This window comes from Podarcis muralis, chromosome 6 (genome assembly GCF_964188315.1).
Source record: "Podarcis muralis chromosome 6, rPodMur119.hap1.1, whole genome shotgun sequence".
Taxonomy (NCBI): Eukaryota; Metazoa; Chordata; class Lepidosauria; order Squamata; family Lacertidae; genus Podarcis; species Podarcis muralis.
The window spans coordinates 80,840,724-80,852,436 of NC_135660.1; the positions used below are offsets into that span (position 1 = coordinate 80,840,724).

Below are 11,713 nucleotides of genomic sequence, written 5' to 3' on the forward strand. Positions count from 1 at the left end.
AAGCCTCAAGAAAAATATTTCAGATCCTTCTCTAAGTGACATTTTGCTTTCCCTGTATTTATTTAGCTACTCAATCTACAGAGCTGCACCACAGCAGAAGAACTATTGGAGGCCAGTGGGGTGTAGCGGTTAGAGTGTCGGACTAGGGTTAGGGAGTTCAGGGTTCAAATCCCCATTCAGTTATGAAGCTCACTGGGTGACCTTTGCCCAGTCATAGCCTCTTAACCTAGCTGACAGGGTAACTGTAGGGATTAACTGAGGAGGGGGGCGAACCATGTACCCCTTGGAGAAAAAGGTGGGATAAAAATGCTATAAATGCTATAAGTTTAGGAGATAGATGGCTGTTATCAATCCTGCCAGCACACCAAAACAGAAACACTTAAGCACTACAACAATCTTGAGAGTTAGATCCACCAATATGCCGAACCTGACTAGCATCCTCTTTCCTCCTCATGCAAATCCCACAGCCTTCCATGTACAGGCTCAAGTGAAATTCTGAATGACGGCAGGAGGTTACATCATCTTGTTTCCTGGTTTGCAAGCATGCACAGGCTGTGGAGCTCTCCCTCCCTCTGGTACCGTACCTGCATTGGGTAATATGTTATCAAAGTATCTTAAACAAACAGCCCCAAACTCACCAAAGGGCCTCCGGAACCAACTCCGGAAAACAGTAATCAGGACTCTGGTGGTATTTTGCAATCCCAGCTAGCAGCCTTATACCACCAGCAGCAGAATTTGGAAAGAGTAAACAACTTGCATTACAAAGGTATTACAAAGGCAAACAATATCAATTTGCAAAGAATATTGGGTGGGGGGGGGGGGACAGTAACTCAACATCCTCTGAAAGCAAAGAGAGAAGAGGGAAATGTTTGTTATGATAACTTGCAGATGGAATGTGCTTTTCCTGCCTTACAATTCTGTAAAAAAATATATATACTGCCCACTTAATTGGAACTTCTTTTAGTCAATCACTGGTGTGCTTTTAAGCTAACCTGGTAACTGATTAGATTTTGCAATACATGAAACAAACCTGAAAAATAGATAGTGGTTTTCCTAGAGAAATTTACTCTCAGCTCCTACTGCCATTATTTTAAAGCACTCCCTAGAGCAGGGGTCTGCAACCTTTAAGACAAAAAGAGCCACTTGGACCCGTTTCCGAAGAAAACAAACAAACTGGGAGCCGCAAAACTCATCATTATAAAAATAACTTTTTTGTCACTTCTTTATTATTTCTTTGTTTGACCCCTCAGAATTACTCCTCCTCATAGAAATAAAGGTTAAATTAACAAGTTACCTGTTTTGTGTGTGTGTTCTTCACTCCCCTTCAAAACAGTGACCAGCGTACATGCCCCCTTTCAATGCAGTGACCAGCGTACACGCCCCTTACAATGTAGCGGGCGGGCGGGAAGGCGACGTTGGGACGGTGCGTGACTAATGCACGCACCGCCCCCATGCGACGTCACAGCCAGTACAGCGCCCGCCACAGTGGGGAGTGTCGGGGCGCACAATGCGCCTCCTCCCCTCCCTAGTATCCGCCCCGGAGCCGCAGCAAAGGTGTAAAAGAGCCACATGCGGCTCCGGAGCCGCGGGTTGCAGACCCCTGCCCTAGAGCATGTGTTCTGCTTGCTCCCTTAAAAATATAAGCGCAGATGACACAATATTGACAATGGGCAAGTACAAATACACAGAGCAGGAGGACAAGCTACCCAAATATAGGAAGAACTATTAGAACATGTTGCATTTGGCGTGGTCTGTTCATACACACTCTACAGCTTTCCTCCTTTTCCACGCAGTTTCAAACAAGACAAGCCTCTGCAGCCAGCCAACTCTGCATTCAGCTGTCAGCTGAGAAATATTGAGGCCCACCCAAAGGGGAAAATTATATTTAGGAGTTGCAGAGCCAGGCAAGCAACTTTGGATAGGAGCCACCCACATTGCCAGCTGAACAGGGAAGAAACCCAACATGTGGGGTCACCCTGTCGAAAGCCCTCCATAGCACAGCCTAATGTAATATTTTGACATTGCAGCTGTAAATGTGGGCCTAGGTCACAAAAGTGAAGTTTAAATTGAAAGAACTGCACCAAGTTCAGTGGCATGAGACATAAAACTGAAGTGCTTTTGCTTAGTTTCTGAATGAAGTTGAACCTGCCTCTTTCATGTTCTCCATTTGAAAACAATGGGTTTTTCCAGGCAGCCAGGGGCACTCACACCACAAATTTTCTAATCAGTCATATCCTGTTCTTGAGCTACAAATGTTAGCGCCTAACGATGATGCACATGAAGATGGGCACACATTAAAAGCAGAGCTATTTTTCTAGGGAACTCAACATGAACGCCTCTTGTGCTCTTATCATGGCCATGGTGCCCACCTGAAAGGTGCCAGAACTGAGTTCTGAAGAGTCCCGGCTGAAAAAAAGCCCTGCCTTTAAGCTTGAGAAAGATCCAACTGTATCACACAGAAACCTTAAAAGTCACATGAGACTCCTTTGTAACATATTATATATTAGTTTGTGAACTCTTGACTAATCTAAGGAAGCACTGTCTCCTGCAGCCTCGAACTCTGCTTTATGACATGCCTGTTATGAGTGATAAGGCAGCAATTCTTTTTATCAGCATTTCCTTTGGGTGCATTTGACCTTTCCAAGATGCAACTATTTAAACAGACCCAGTCCAGCTAACACAGAGAGGTTTTCATATGTGAGACACTTGAACTGTTCCTGCAAGTTGGTGTCAATCATGGACAAAAGAAAACGGGCGAAACATCTGTAAATGAACACTCCGGTTTATGTGGCTTCTACAAACTGACTGAATCAAGAAATGGTTTGGAGCTCTACATGTATTGTTTCAATGGTTTAAGAACTATTTATCAGATTGCAACCTCATAGCTATCACCAGAAAGTTGTTGCTAGATTGCAAACGATATTCTGAAGTGTTGCCCCTGAATTACTAATCTAGAAGTTGCAGGGCGGTTTTTTTAAATTAAAGTGTTGCACATTTTAGCATTTCACTGGAATAGAGCACCACCTTCTGCAATTCTACTCTTAATTCACAAGATACCCAGATGAGACCTTGTCTGATCAGATACTTCTCAGACTTCTCAATGTCCTGGGGCATTTGGAAGTTTTAATCCATTTCCATCTCATCAATTCATTTTCCTGCGCTGAAAGATTAGAGATGTGGTCAAAAATATCACCAAGGGAGCCCACATCTCTACAGCCATTCCACATGCTGAGACACTGTATATATAATCAAACCCAACGTGTGCCATAATTTGGCTGAAGTACTTTGATCAATTAAAGAGAGAACGGAGACTTGCTTGCTGTGAGGAACTGAAATGTTCTGAGGCATCTTAAATATCCAAAGGGAAAGCAGTCTTTTGAAACTCTGGGGGAAACCTAAGGAGTCTTCCTCAAAGTAAATCCAAAGTATTGGATTTAATAGTGACCAGTGTACCAAGGGCAAGATGATCATCCCCCAAATGCTTTTTAAATTATACCTTTCCCAATGAAATATTTAAAGTTTACAAGGTAGTAGACCCACAGTATTCAAGAGCAAGGCAGATTATATTATGCTTGATGTTCTTTTGAAAGTTTTCTGAGCTCCTGCTGCCACACTCCATCATAAGACTCTTGTTAGATCCAGATGTGTGTGACTTGAACACCAGCCAAAAAAAATAAAATAAAATCCTGTTCCTCATCCCATTGCCTTGCATTATTTTGTACCATCTAGCCATCTAGTGGTGCTTAGCTCAAAAGCTTGCATAATAATGAATGATGTGACTTAACTGGTTGTTTTAATGAAGGTACTGGCCCAATATGATTTTTTTCCTGTGAGTCAACATAACTACTTTTACCCGTTTTAAAAAAGTATTGTAGCAGTTAACATGCTGGTGGTTTGTTTGTTGTTTTTTTAAAAAAGACACCAGATTATTTTTTCATTACTTAAGCAGTTTCATTTAATCTTTTAAAGTAAATATTAAAAGAGAATACTTCTCCCCAAAAGGAAAGTAGGTCATGGGTGGGATTTATAAATTTACATCAGAAAACAATTAAAGAGTGAATCACAGGACTCTGGCAAATACACGGCTGAATGAACTTCTTTAAATTGGACAGCCGAGGCATATTTATATACCCCAAAGAAGCACAAAGTTTCTCAATTTATATGTGAGAACTTGCTTGCTGAAGGATAAATAAGGTCTTTCCCTCAAAGCCTGCAGTGTAAATAGAGGCCTACAGTTTTTACAACCATGGGGTTTGGGGTTTGTTGCTTTTACCTTGCAGCATTAATAAAGCCACTGTTTCTGTACTGCAGAGTTCCCCTGTTTAGTTTTCGTACAGATGATTGTAGGATTTCATGCCATGTCCACCAATATAAATATACATTTGGGTCAGGGGGTGGAGTGGTGCTCCATAGAACCAGTAGGGCAGAAGCCAAGGGAGACAAGAAGTGGATAGAGCCAGAGTCAGCCCTGGATCTGATGAAAGTACAACAGCAGGCAGGTGAAGGCTGGCTGAGGATGGTGCAATGGAGCAGCCTCCACTGGGGCAGGATGAGACCTTTTCAATATGTAGGATGCAGAACTTAAGAAATTAGTTACCAGAAGATGTTGTGATGGCTACCACTTTACACAGCTCTCAAAGGGGCTTAACCTGCTGGATGAGGTCAATGCCCATCAAGCAGTGGCATAGCATGGGTAGCCAGCGCCCGGGGCCATGCAGAGGGGCAGGGGTGGGTGGGAGGGAAATGGACGGAGTACGTATGTGCACTCAACTGCCTAACAGCGTCCGTGTCACCCAGGAGATTGCCACCGCAGAGATAAGAGTCATTTCGTTGTCTGGATAGATCACTTCCTGCTTCGTATAGAGAAGCTGTTTTCAACGGAGCCCAGCAACAGAAGCATGCAGAAGTATTGAGGAAGCACCAGGTGTTGAAATTTTGCACCTGGGGCAACCGCCCCTGCTCCTTGTTCATGGCCACCACTGCCTTCTGTGAGAGCAAAGCCTGCATTTTAACATAGGCAAAGTCATGGAGGATAAGGGTGTCAATGGCAACTAGCCATGGTGGCTCCTTATATATGATGCAGTGCAGACCGCTCCGAGCCCCAGCCATGCTAGTTTTAAGGATACTCCATACCACTCCCAGCTTCCCACCCCTTTTTCCTTTTCCTCCCTATCAGTCAGCATTATGCGGTCAATGAGAATTAATCCGTTTCGGGTTCCCGCCCCCTCCATTTTTTTTGCTCAAGGTTTTTAAAGTACAACTGTAAATACTGGTGTTCCCAGTGCTATTCTTATAGAAAAAGAGGTGCTGGAACTCACCATGAACACCTCCCTCGTTCTCTAAGAATGGCAATGGTGCCCACCTGAGAGGTGGCGGCACTGAGTTCAGGTGATTTCCAGCTAAAAAAGCCCAGGGAGGAGGGGTTTCTTAATTCTGCTGCCTTCCCCTTTTGAGTTCCATCTACATAAGGACTGACACTCAGGGAATTAAGCTTACTATTTAAGATATAGAATATATTATGATACAGCTAAAAATGCAAGCTTCTATTACTACTTTCCTTTTAAAACCACACTGGTACCTTAAGACTAATCTTTTTATAGGCAAATGCTATATTTAGAGTAGCAGCTCTCTCTCAACTTGGTTTCGAAAGATTGGAATTGCACATGATCATGCATACCATGCTGCCAGATCACATTAATTCTCTCTCTTACTTCCTTAGATTGCTACTGGGTTCAAATCAAGCAAACTATAAACACAAGCAAAGTCTCAGTCACCAAACCATAGTTTGGCCATTATGCACTAACCAAACCAGAGTGCCCCTCTAATGCTTTCCATAATTTTCTCTATAGGGGAAGGTTTCTCAGTAGATGAATTCATCCCAAAAAGTTTCCAATAGATGAATCCATCCAAAAAGGTTTCCAGAAGGCATGAAATTTGAAAACCATTAATTTAAACTGTATCCCAGGAATAGCAAATCTGTATTTTCAGGGTCTGCACTATAGTAACTTGGGAGCCAGAGTATTTTTTGCCATACAAACTGACCTTTCTGCACAGATGGCAAGGAAGTTGGTGCCATCTTAAGGGCTTCAAAACTCTACAGAATTAGATTTACAATCCAGATTTAACCTAAAGCATTGGATTCGCTCTTTTGGGAACCATTTTCTTACAAGCCAAAAGCACAGGCAAACTTTCTGCCACATCTTGATTTTGTTAGAGCTTTATTTCAAAAGCTTGTTCCAGCCCAAGGATCACCAGTTGGCCAACTACACTGCTTCAACACCTGAAGACTTTCCCCATTACTTTAACAAACCTCTTCCATACCTCCCTCGTCCTCCAAATTCCATCCACTGTCTTTACATCCTTCTTGAACTGGGGTGGTAAGAAAGTTCATGAGAAGAGCTCCCATCGGCAGTGGAATTCCTGGCCAGTTACTGCAGCGCTTGTCCTGTTTTAAGAAGCTAGCTGGGCTTGATGGGAGATGTGATCCCAAAAAAATGCAGGGCACCCAGTTGGGGAAGGTTGCCACACACTGTGCTGGGCTGTTATGGTTTCCATGACAGCCAGCAGTGATGTCACAAGTCAATTATTCTAGAAGGAAAGCAGAAACTGCTACTGAGCACTTAAAGCTGTAATGCACAAAGAAACATGTGGGAGTTAATGAGGAAGAAAGGGCAATGAAACAAAGCAGCCCGTGGTTAATGAAGTTTTCTTCCCACATCCCTCTTCCTGAAGTTCGGAGGCCTTCAACAATAAAACCTGTCCAGTGTGCTTGAATTCACAATCAAAAAATTCTCTGCCTGATCATTGATTTGATGTACAGAATTTAATGCATTTACCCTAGGTGCAACTCGAGAGGTTTTCTTGTACAGGTCCTACTGAAATGAAGAGGACTTGCATGAGCACAGTCATTTCAATGGGTTGTTTGCAGTTCAACCTCCTGCTAGACTGGAGCCAGTGTTTATTAATTTGAGTGTATGTGGATTTTGGGTCCATAAAAATCCCCAAACAACCTTGGGCTGCTTCTTCTCTCTCACAACCACCCTATGAGGCAAGATAGGCTCAGGATAATACGGGATAGCTAGCAACCACCACTGCATGAAACCCTCCCCTCCCAAAAATTTCATTCTCTGGCCTGTTTTACTAGAGCAGAGTTATGTTTCTGCATATATTTTTATATGAAACGTAGTGGTCATAATTAATACAACCTATTGGCTATTCAATACTACAAAATGTACATTCCTATTTTTAGTTTGGCCTCGTTACCACCCTGTTCTGCATTTGCATTTCCCTGCCCAGCAGCTGAGGGATGGAAGCCAAGAGATTGGAATTTGTCCGAAACTGAGCAACAAACTGACTTAAAGCTCCAAGACCCAAACTGAGGCCACACCGATTCCTTTTTCCAGACGTCCACATGCTGAAACCAAGGTCTAAACCGGACATGAAGGGGCCAGACACACTGTCTGGCCTCTCTGCCCAGTTCACGCATAACACCTGGGTGGAGAAGGTGGCAACTCTTACCACAAATGTTGTGCATGGGCGAAGGCAGCTGAACCCTGCCTCTTCCCTGGTACATTCCTCATTTTTAATCCCATTTTTAATCGCTACTCCAGCTGGGATAGAAGCACCCGTGGCAACGGAGTATGGCGAGGTAAGGCAGGGTGGGGAGAACAGGGTTCAGTTGTCAACACGCAAATTCTGTGGTAACAATTCTGTGGTAACAATTGCCCCACTTTATGCCTCCTTGACCAGGGGAGACACAAATGGCCACCCATTGCCACGGCAAGTTCACACCACAGCTCAAAAGGGTTGGGTGGCAGTACATAAAAAATTAAAACAGTGCGCGGGGAAAAGAGGATCTGATGTTATACTGGCTGGTTCTGCCAATCCTGTTGATTTGCGCAGGCTGAAATCTAAATGAGAATGAACAGTCATTGCAGATATCCATCCCATTGCTCTAGACTTGAGAGATCTACAAAGTGAGCCGGCATAATTATGCCCTACATTGCAGATGGGGAAGTGAAAAAATCAAAAGATCGTGGCTTGGAGCCATCAAATGTGTTTATCCGCGATGTGTACTGGTAATTTGAACCAGGGGATTCCCACATTTTACGCTCTGGGCAAAGCTACATATGATTTTGGCATAAGAATATTCCCGACCAGGAACTGGGGGTTGGGGATGGGACTTGCGGGGCAGGGGGGTCAGCAGGCTGAAATGAGAGACTAATCTCTCTTGTACCTGCTGCCAGTTCTCCCATGCAAATGTTCTTTGAAGGCTGATCTCAACTGGCCTTGCTCCAGTTTAAGAGCCCACCTGGGGGGGAAATGAACTGAAAGCTGCTTGGAGTCATTGGCAGGGAGAAGGGTTAAGGAGCCCACCCCTATCCACTAGCATATTGCAATAGCATTATAGGATATGCTAGACCAGCAACATAGCATTTCAGTCACTACAGTAGCTTTCAGGCAGGTCTACCAACAAGACACACATCCCAAAATAATCCTGGGTGGAGCAGCAGCCACTGGATGTGCAGGAGCCAACCTAACACATTTTGAAGCAGCCCCTAAACCAGAATCCTCTGCAACAAACAACCAGAAACAGGATCCCAGAAACAGCAATGTTATTAGGAACAACTATAGAAGATAAAGAGACAGAACATTCTTTGTTGTCAGTTCAGACACAGGAAGGGAAAGAAAACAACACTGCCACATTTGGGAAACAAGGGAGAGTATTGCAGACCACAAATCCACACATATCACTACGCATTTCTAGTATTTATTATTATTAATTACTACTACTAAAACAATTTATTACTCATCCTTCACCCTAAGGTCTCGGGGCAGGTAACAATGACAACATAATATGGAATTCAATCTTAAGCAACTTAAAATTACAGAAATAAGCTAGTACTTAAAAATCTGCATCACGCATGTCTAGAAATTATTGTGTGGTACCTAGCGCACTTCATAAAAAATATTATAGCGTTCCAACTGTGCAAAGCATTTTACAATCCACAGAAGGCAAGGTGTACAACTTCATGTAAAATTAAAAAAGATCTCTACTGAGACAACTCATGGTTCCACACCCTGTATATATTATGTACAAACAAGCAAATTTTCATAGAGCTGCTTATCTAACATAATTTGGTCTGCCTCCGTTAGTCATAGGGAAGATGCTATGTAGGGCACCGAATTCCTCCTCACATCCCAGGTTTGAGATTTCACCAAGCACTGCCCATCTGCTTGTAGGTATTTGTTCTCGAGGTCTTTGACCTTAACCTTAAGCCCAAGGGATGTACCTAGTCTGACAAGGGCAGGCCTATCCCTATGTACAAGTGGTGCAGAGAAGCAATTAAAGTTTCATTCTAGGACTGGGAGACTCAGATTCAAATCTCCATTCAGGCATGGAACTTGCAAGGAAGTTTTGAGCATGTCATTCATCTGCCTCACAGGGTTGTTGTTAAGATACAATGGAGGAAAGAGATGAACCATGTATGTTGCTTTGGAGGATGGAAGAATAAATAAATATTTTTTGTCCTGCACTTGAGGGCTGTTGTGATGCGCCAGGATACGGGGGCAAATAATGAAGGGGTTAATTACAGGATTACTGAGATCATGTACTTGAAGCACTTTAAAGGCCAGAAAGAACATAAATGCAGCTATAAGGGCCCAGTAGAAATTATTTACTTTCACAATGCCAAGGCACTTTACAAGGCAACAACACACAACATCAGAAAGAAAAGTCCCTGCCCCAAGGAGCTTCTAATCTTAAATTTGCCTGGTTGGTTTTTTTTTTTTTAAAGAAAACAAGTAAAGGCAGCTGTTGTTAAGAATTCATTAAGAGAAGACATCGAGTATACATTTAAGGAATAATAATAATAATAATAATAATGGGCTCTCCTTCCTTGGAGGTTTTTAAGCAGAAGTTGGATGACAATATGTCATGTCAGTTGAGATTCCTGCATTGCAGGGGGTTGGACTAGATGACCCTCATGGTCCCTCCCAACTCCATGATTCTATTATTCTATGCTGTGAAGCAGAAAAGCTTACATGAGTAGAGCATGCCATTTTAGGGAGTGAAGCTTATTTTTTGCCATTTTCTTCTGCGAGGGGTCTTGAAAATATGTCTGAGGAATTCAAATCTGCTGTTATTTTTGTGTTTGGACAACATTCAGCTTGGTTAGTCTACGTCTGATGAAGAAGCACATGAACTGCTTTCAGAAAACCAAGTAATTTTAATTCTACCTTCTGAAAACATCAGGTAACACTAAATAATAAATATTAATATATTACACAACTACAAGCACTTGGCCATCCTTTTTAACGATTTCTATGCGATTTTACACTGGTGTTACCCACCAAACATCCCAGTAAATCTTTTGAATTCCCAAGTCACGTTACAACTTTTGAGCACCCCTCAAGTTTTGTCAGTTGTAAGTTGAAAAAGTCACCCCGCCCTGTTGCAGAGCAAGGCCCGCACCGAGCCAGGCTGTTCGACCCAACAAGGAGCAGCAGCCCGCGGCTCCCGCTCTTCCTCGACCCAACCCAGCACCTCCGCCCTTGGCGGGCAGAGAAGGAAGACTTGCAAGCCATGTTTGCGCTTGAGAAGGGAGGGCAGCAAGGAAGGAGCCCTTCCCGCAAACCCAGTTTAGGTCGGGGCGACCCAAGAGAGGAAGGGCACCAGCTTCCCTGAGATTCAGGCCCCCTTGAATTAAGAGGGGCCGCTTCCCAACCTGCTATAGGTGTGTGGCAGGGAGTCCCCCGCCTTGCTGGCTTCAGGCGGAGCAAGGCCCGCCTCGCCCGGGGCTCCGTTTCCAGCAGAGACGCGCCCGATGCCCGCCAGCGCCCGCAGCAGCCGGGCACGAAGGCGCAGCTGCGGCCTCCCCCTGGTGCAACCCTCTCACCTGGCAGGTAAGCCCCCAGGAAGGCTGTCAAGGAAGGTCCAGGGAACGCCCAAGCGCTGCGTGTCCTCCTCTTGCTTTCTCAGCCGTGCTCTGCTCCCCTGACTCTTCCGAGAAAATAACTGAAGAGCCCAGAAGAGGAGGAGGAGGAGGAGCTGAACTTTCTCCTCCTTCCTCCTCCTCCTGGGCCCTCCCACTTGGCGGCGGCAGCTGCAGCAACAACAGCGTCGGGTTTCACGCTGCAAACATTTTCGGGTGGAACAAATGACAGGTCTGCTGAGTAACCGCTCTGCCCATGAAAGAAATCTCTCATACACACGTGCACCTCCTTTTGCTAAAGCCCCGCCACGCCCGCGCTCGCTTCGGAATATTTAGCTCAGGCGATTCTTAAGTCCGCTTCTGTTACCAACGGGTCATTCCATATCAAGTGATCAATTTTTTTTAACCTCGTGTCATCCAGTTTTCTTAATATTTTGCACATTTCTAGAATGACCAAAACTAAGTTTAAATCTTGTTGTTTAGTCGTTTAGTCGTGTCCGACTCTTCGTGACCCTATGGACCAGGCACTCCTGTCTTCCACTGCCTCCCGCAGTTAAGTTTAAATCTAACACTCAACAATTTGGGAATTCCTTTGCCTGAGCCAATTGTATGGATCTGTCCCAGAAAAGACACCCATTCACACCCCACCAGGCAGCTAACTGGGAACTTTAAAAGTGTGCTGCACATTCCCCCCCCGGGGGGGGGGATACGACTAAGGCATGTCCTTCAGCACAACAAAATCTCTTTCTACTTAACGATGTAACAATGCTGAAATAAAC

At 44.2% G+C, this 11,713-nt stretch overlaps 1 protein-coding gene across 1 annotated transcript in view; it reads right to left on the reverse strand.

Moving 5' to 3' along the window:
• Positions 1–11,053, reverse strand: part of ANXA11 (annexin A11) — a 35,571-nt gene extending 24,518 nt beyond the window's left edge. Inside the window, exon 1 of the mRNA XM_077930614.1 lies at positions 10,899–11,053. The gene's annotated coding sequence lies outside the window, so the exon portion shown is untranslated. The remainder of the gene's footprint in view (positions 1–10,898) is intronic.
• Between the last annotated feature and the right edge of the window lie 660 nt (positions 11,054–11,713).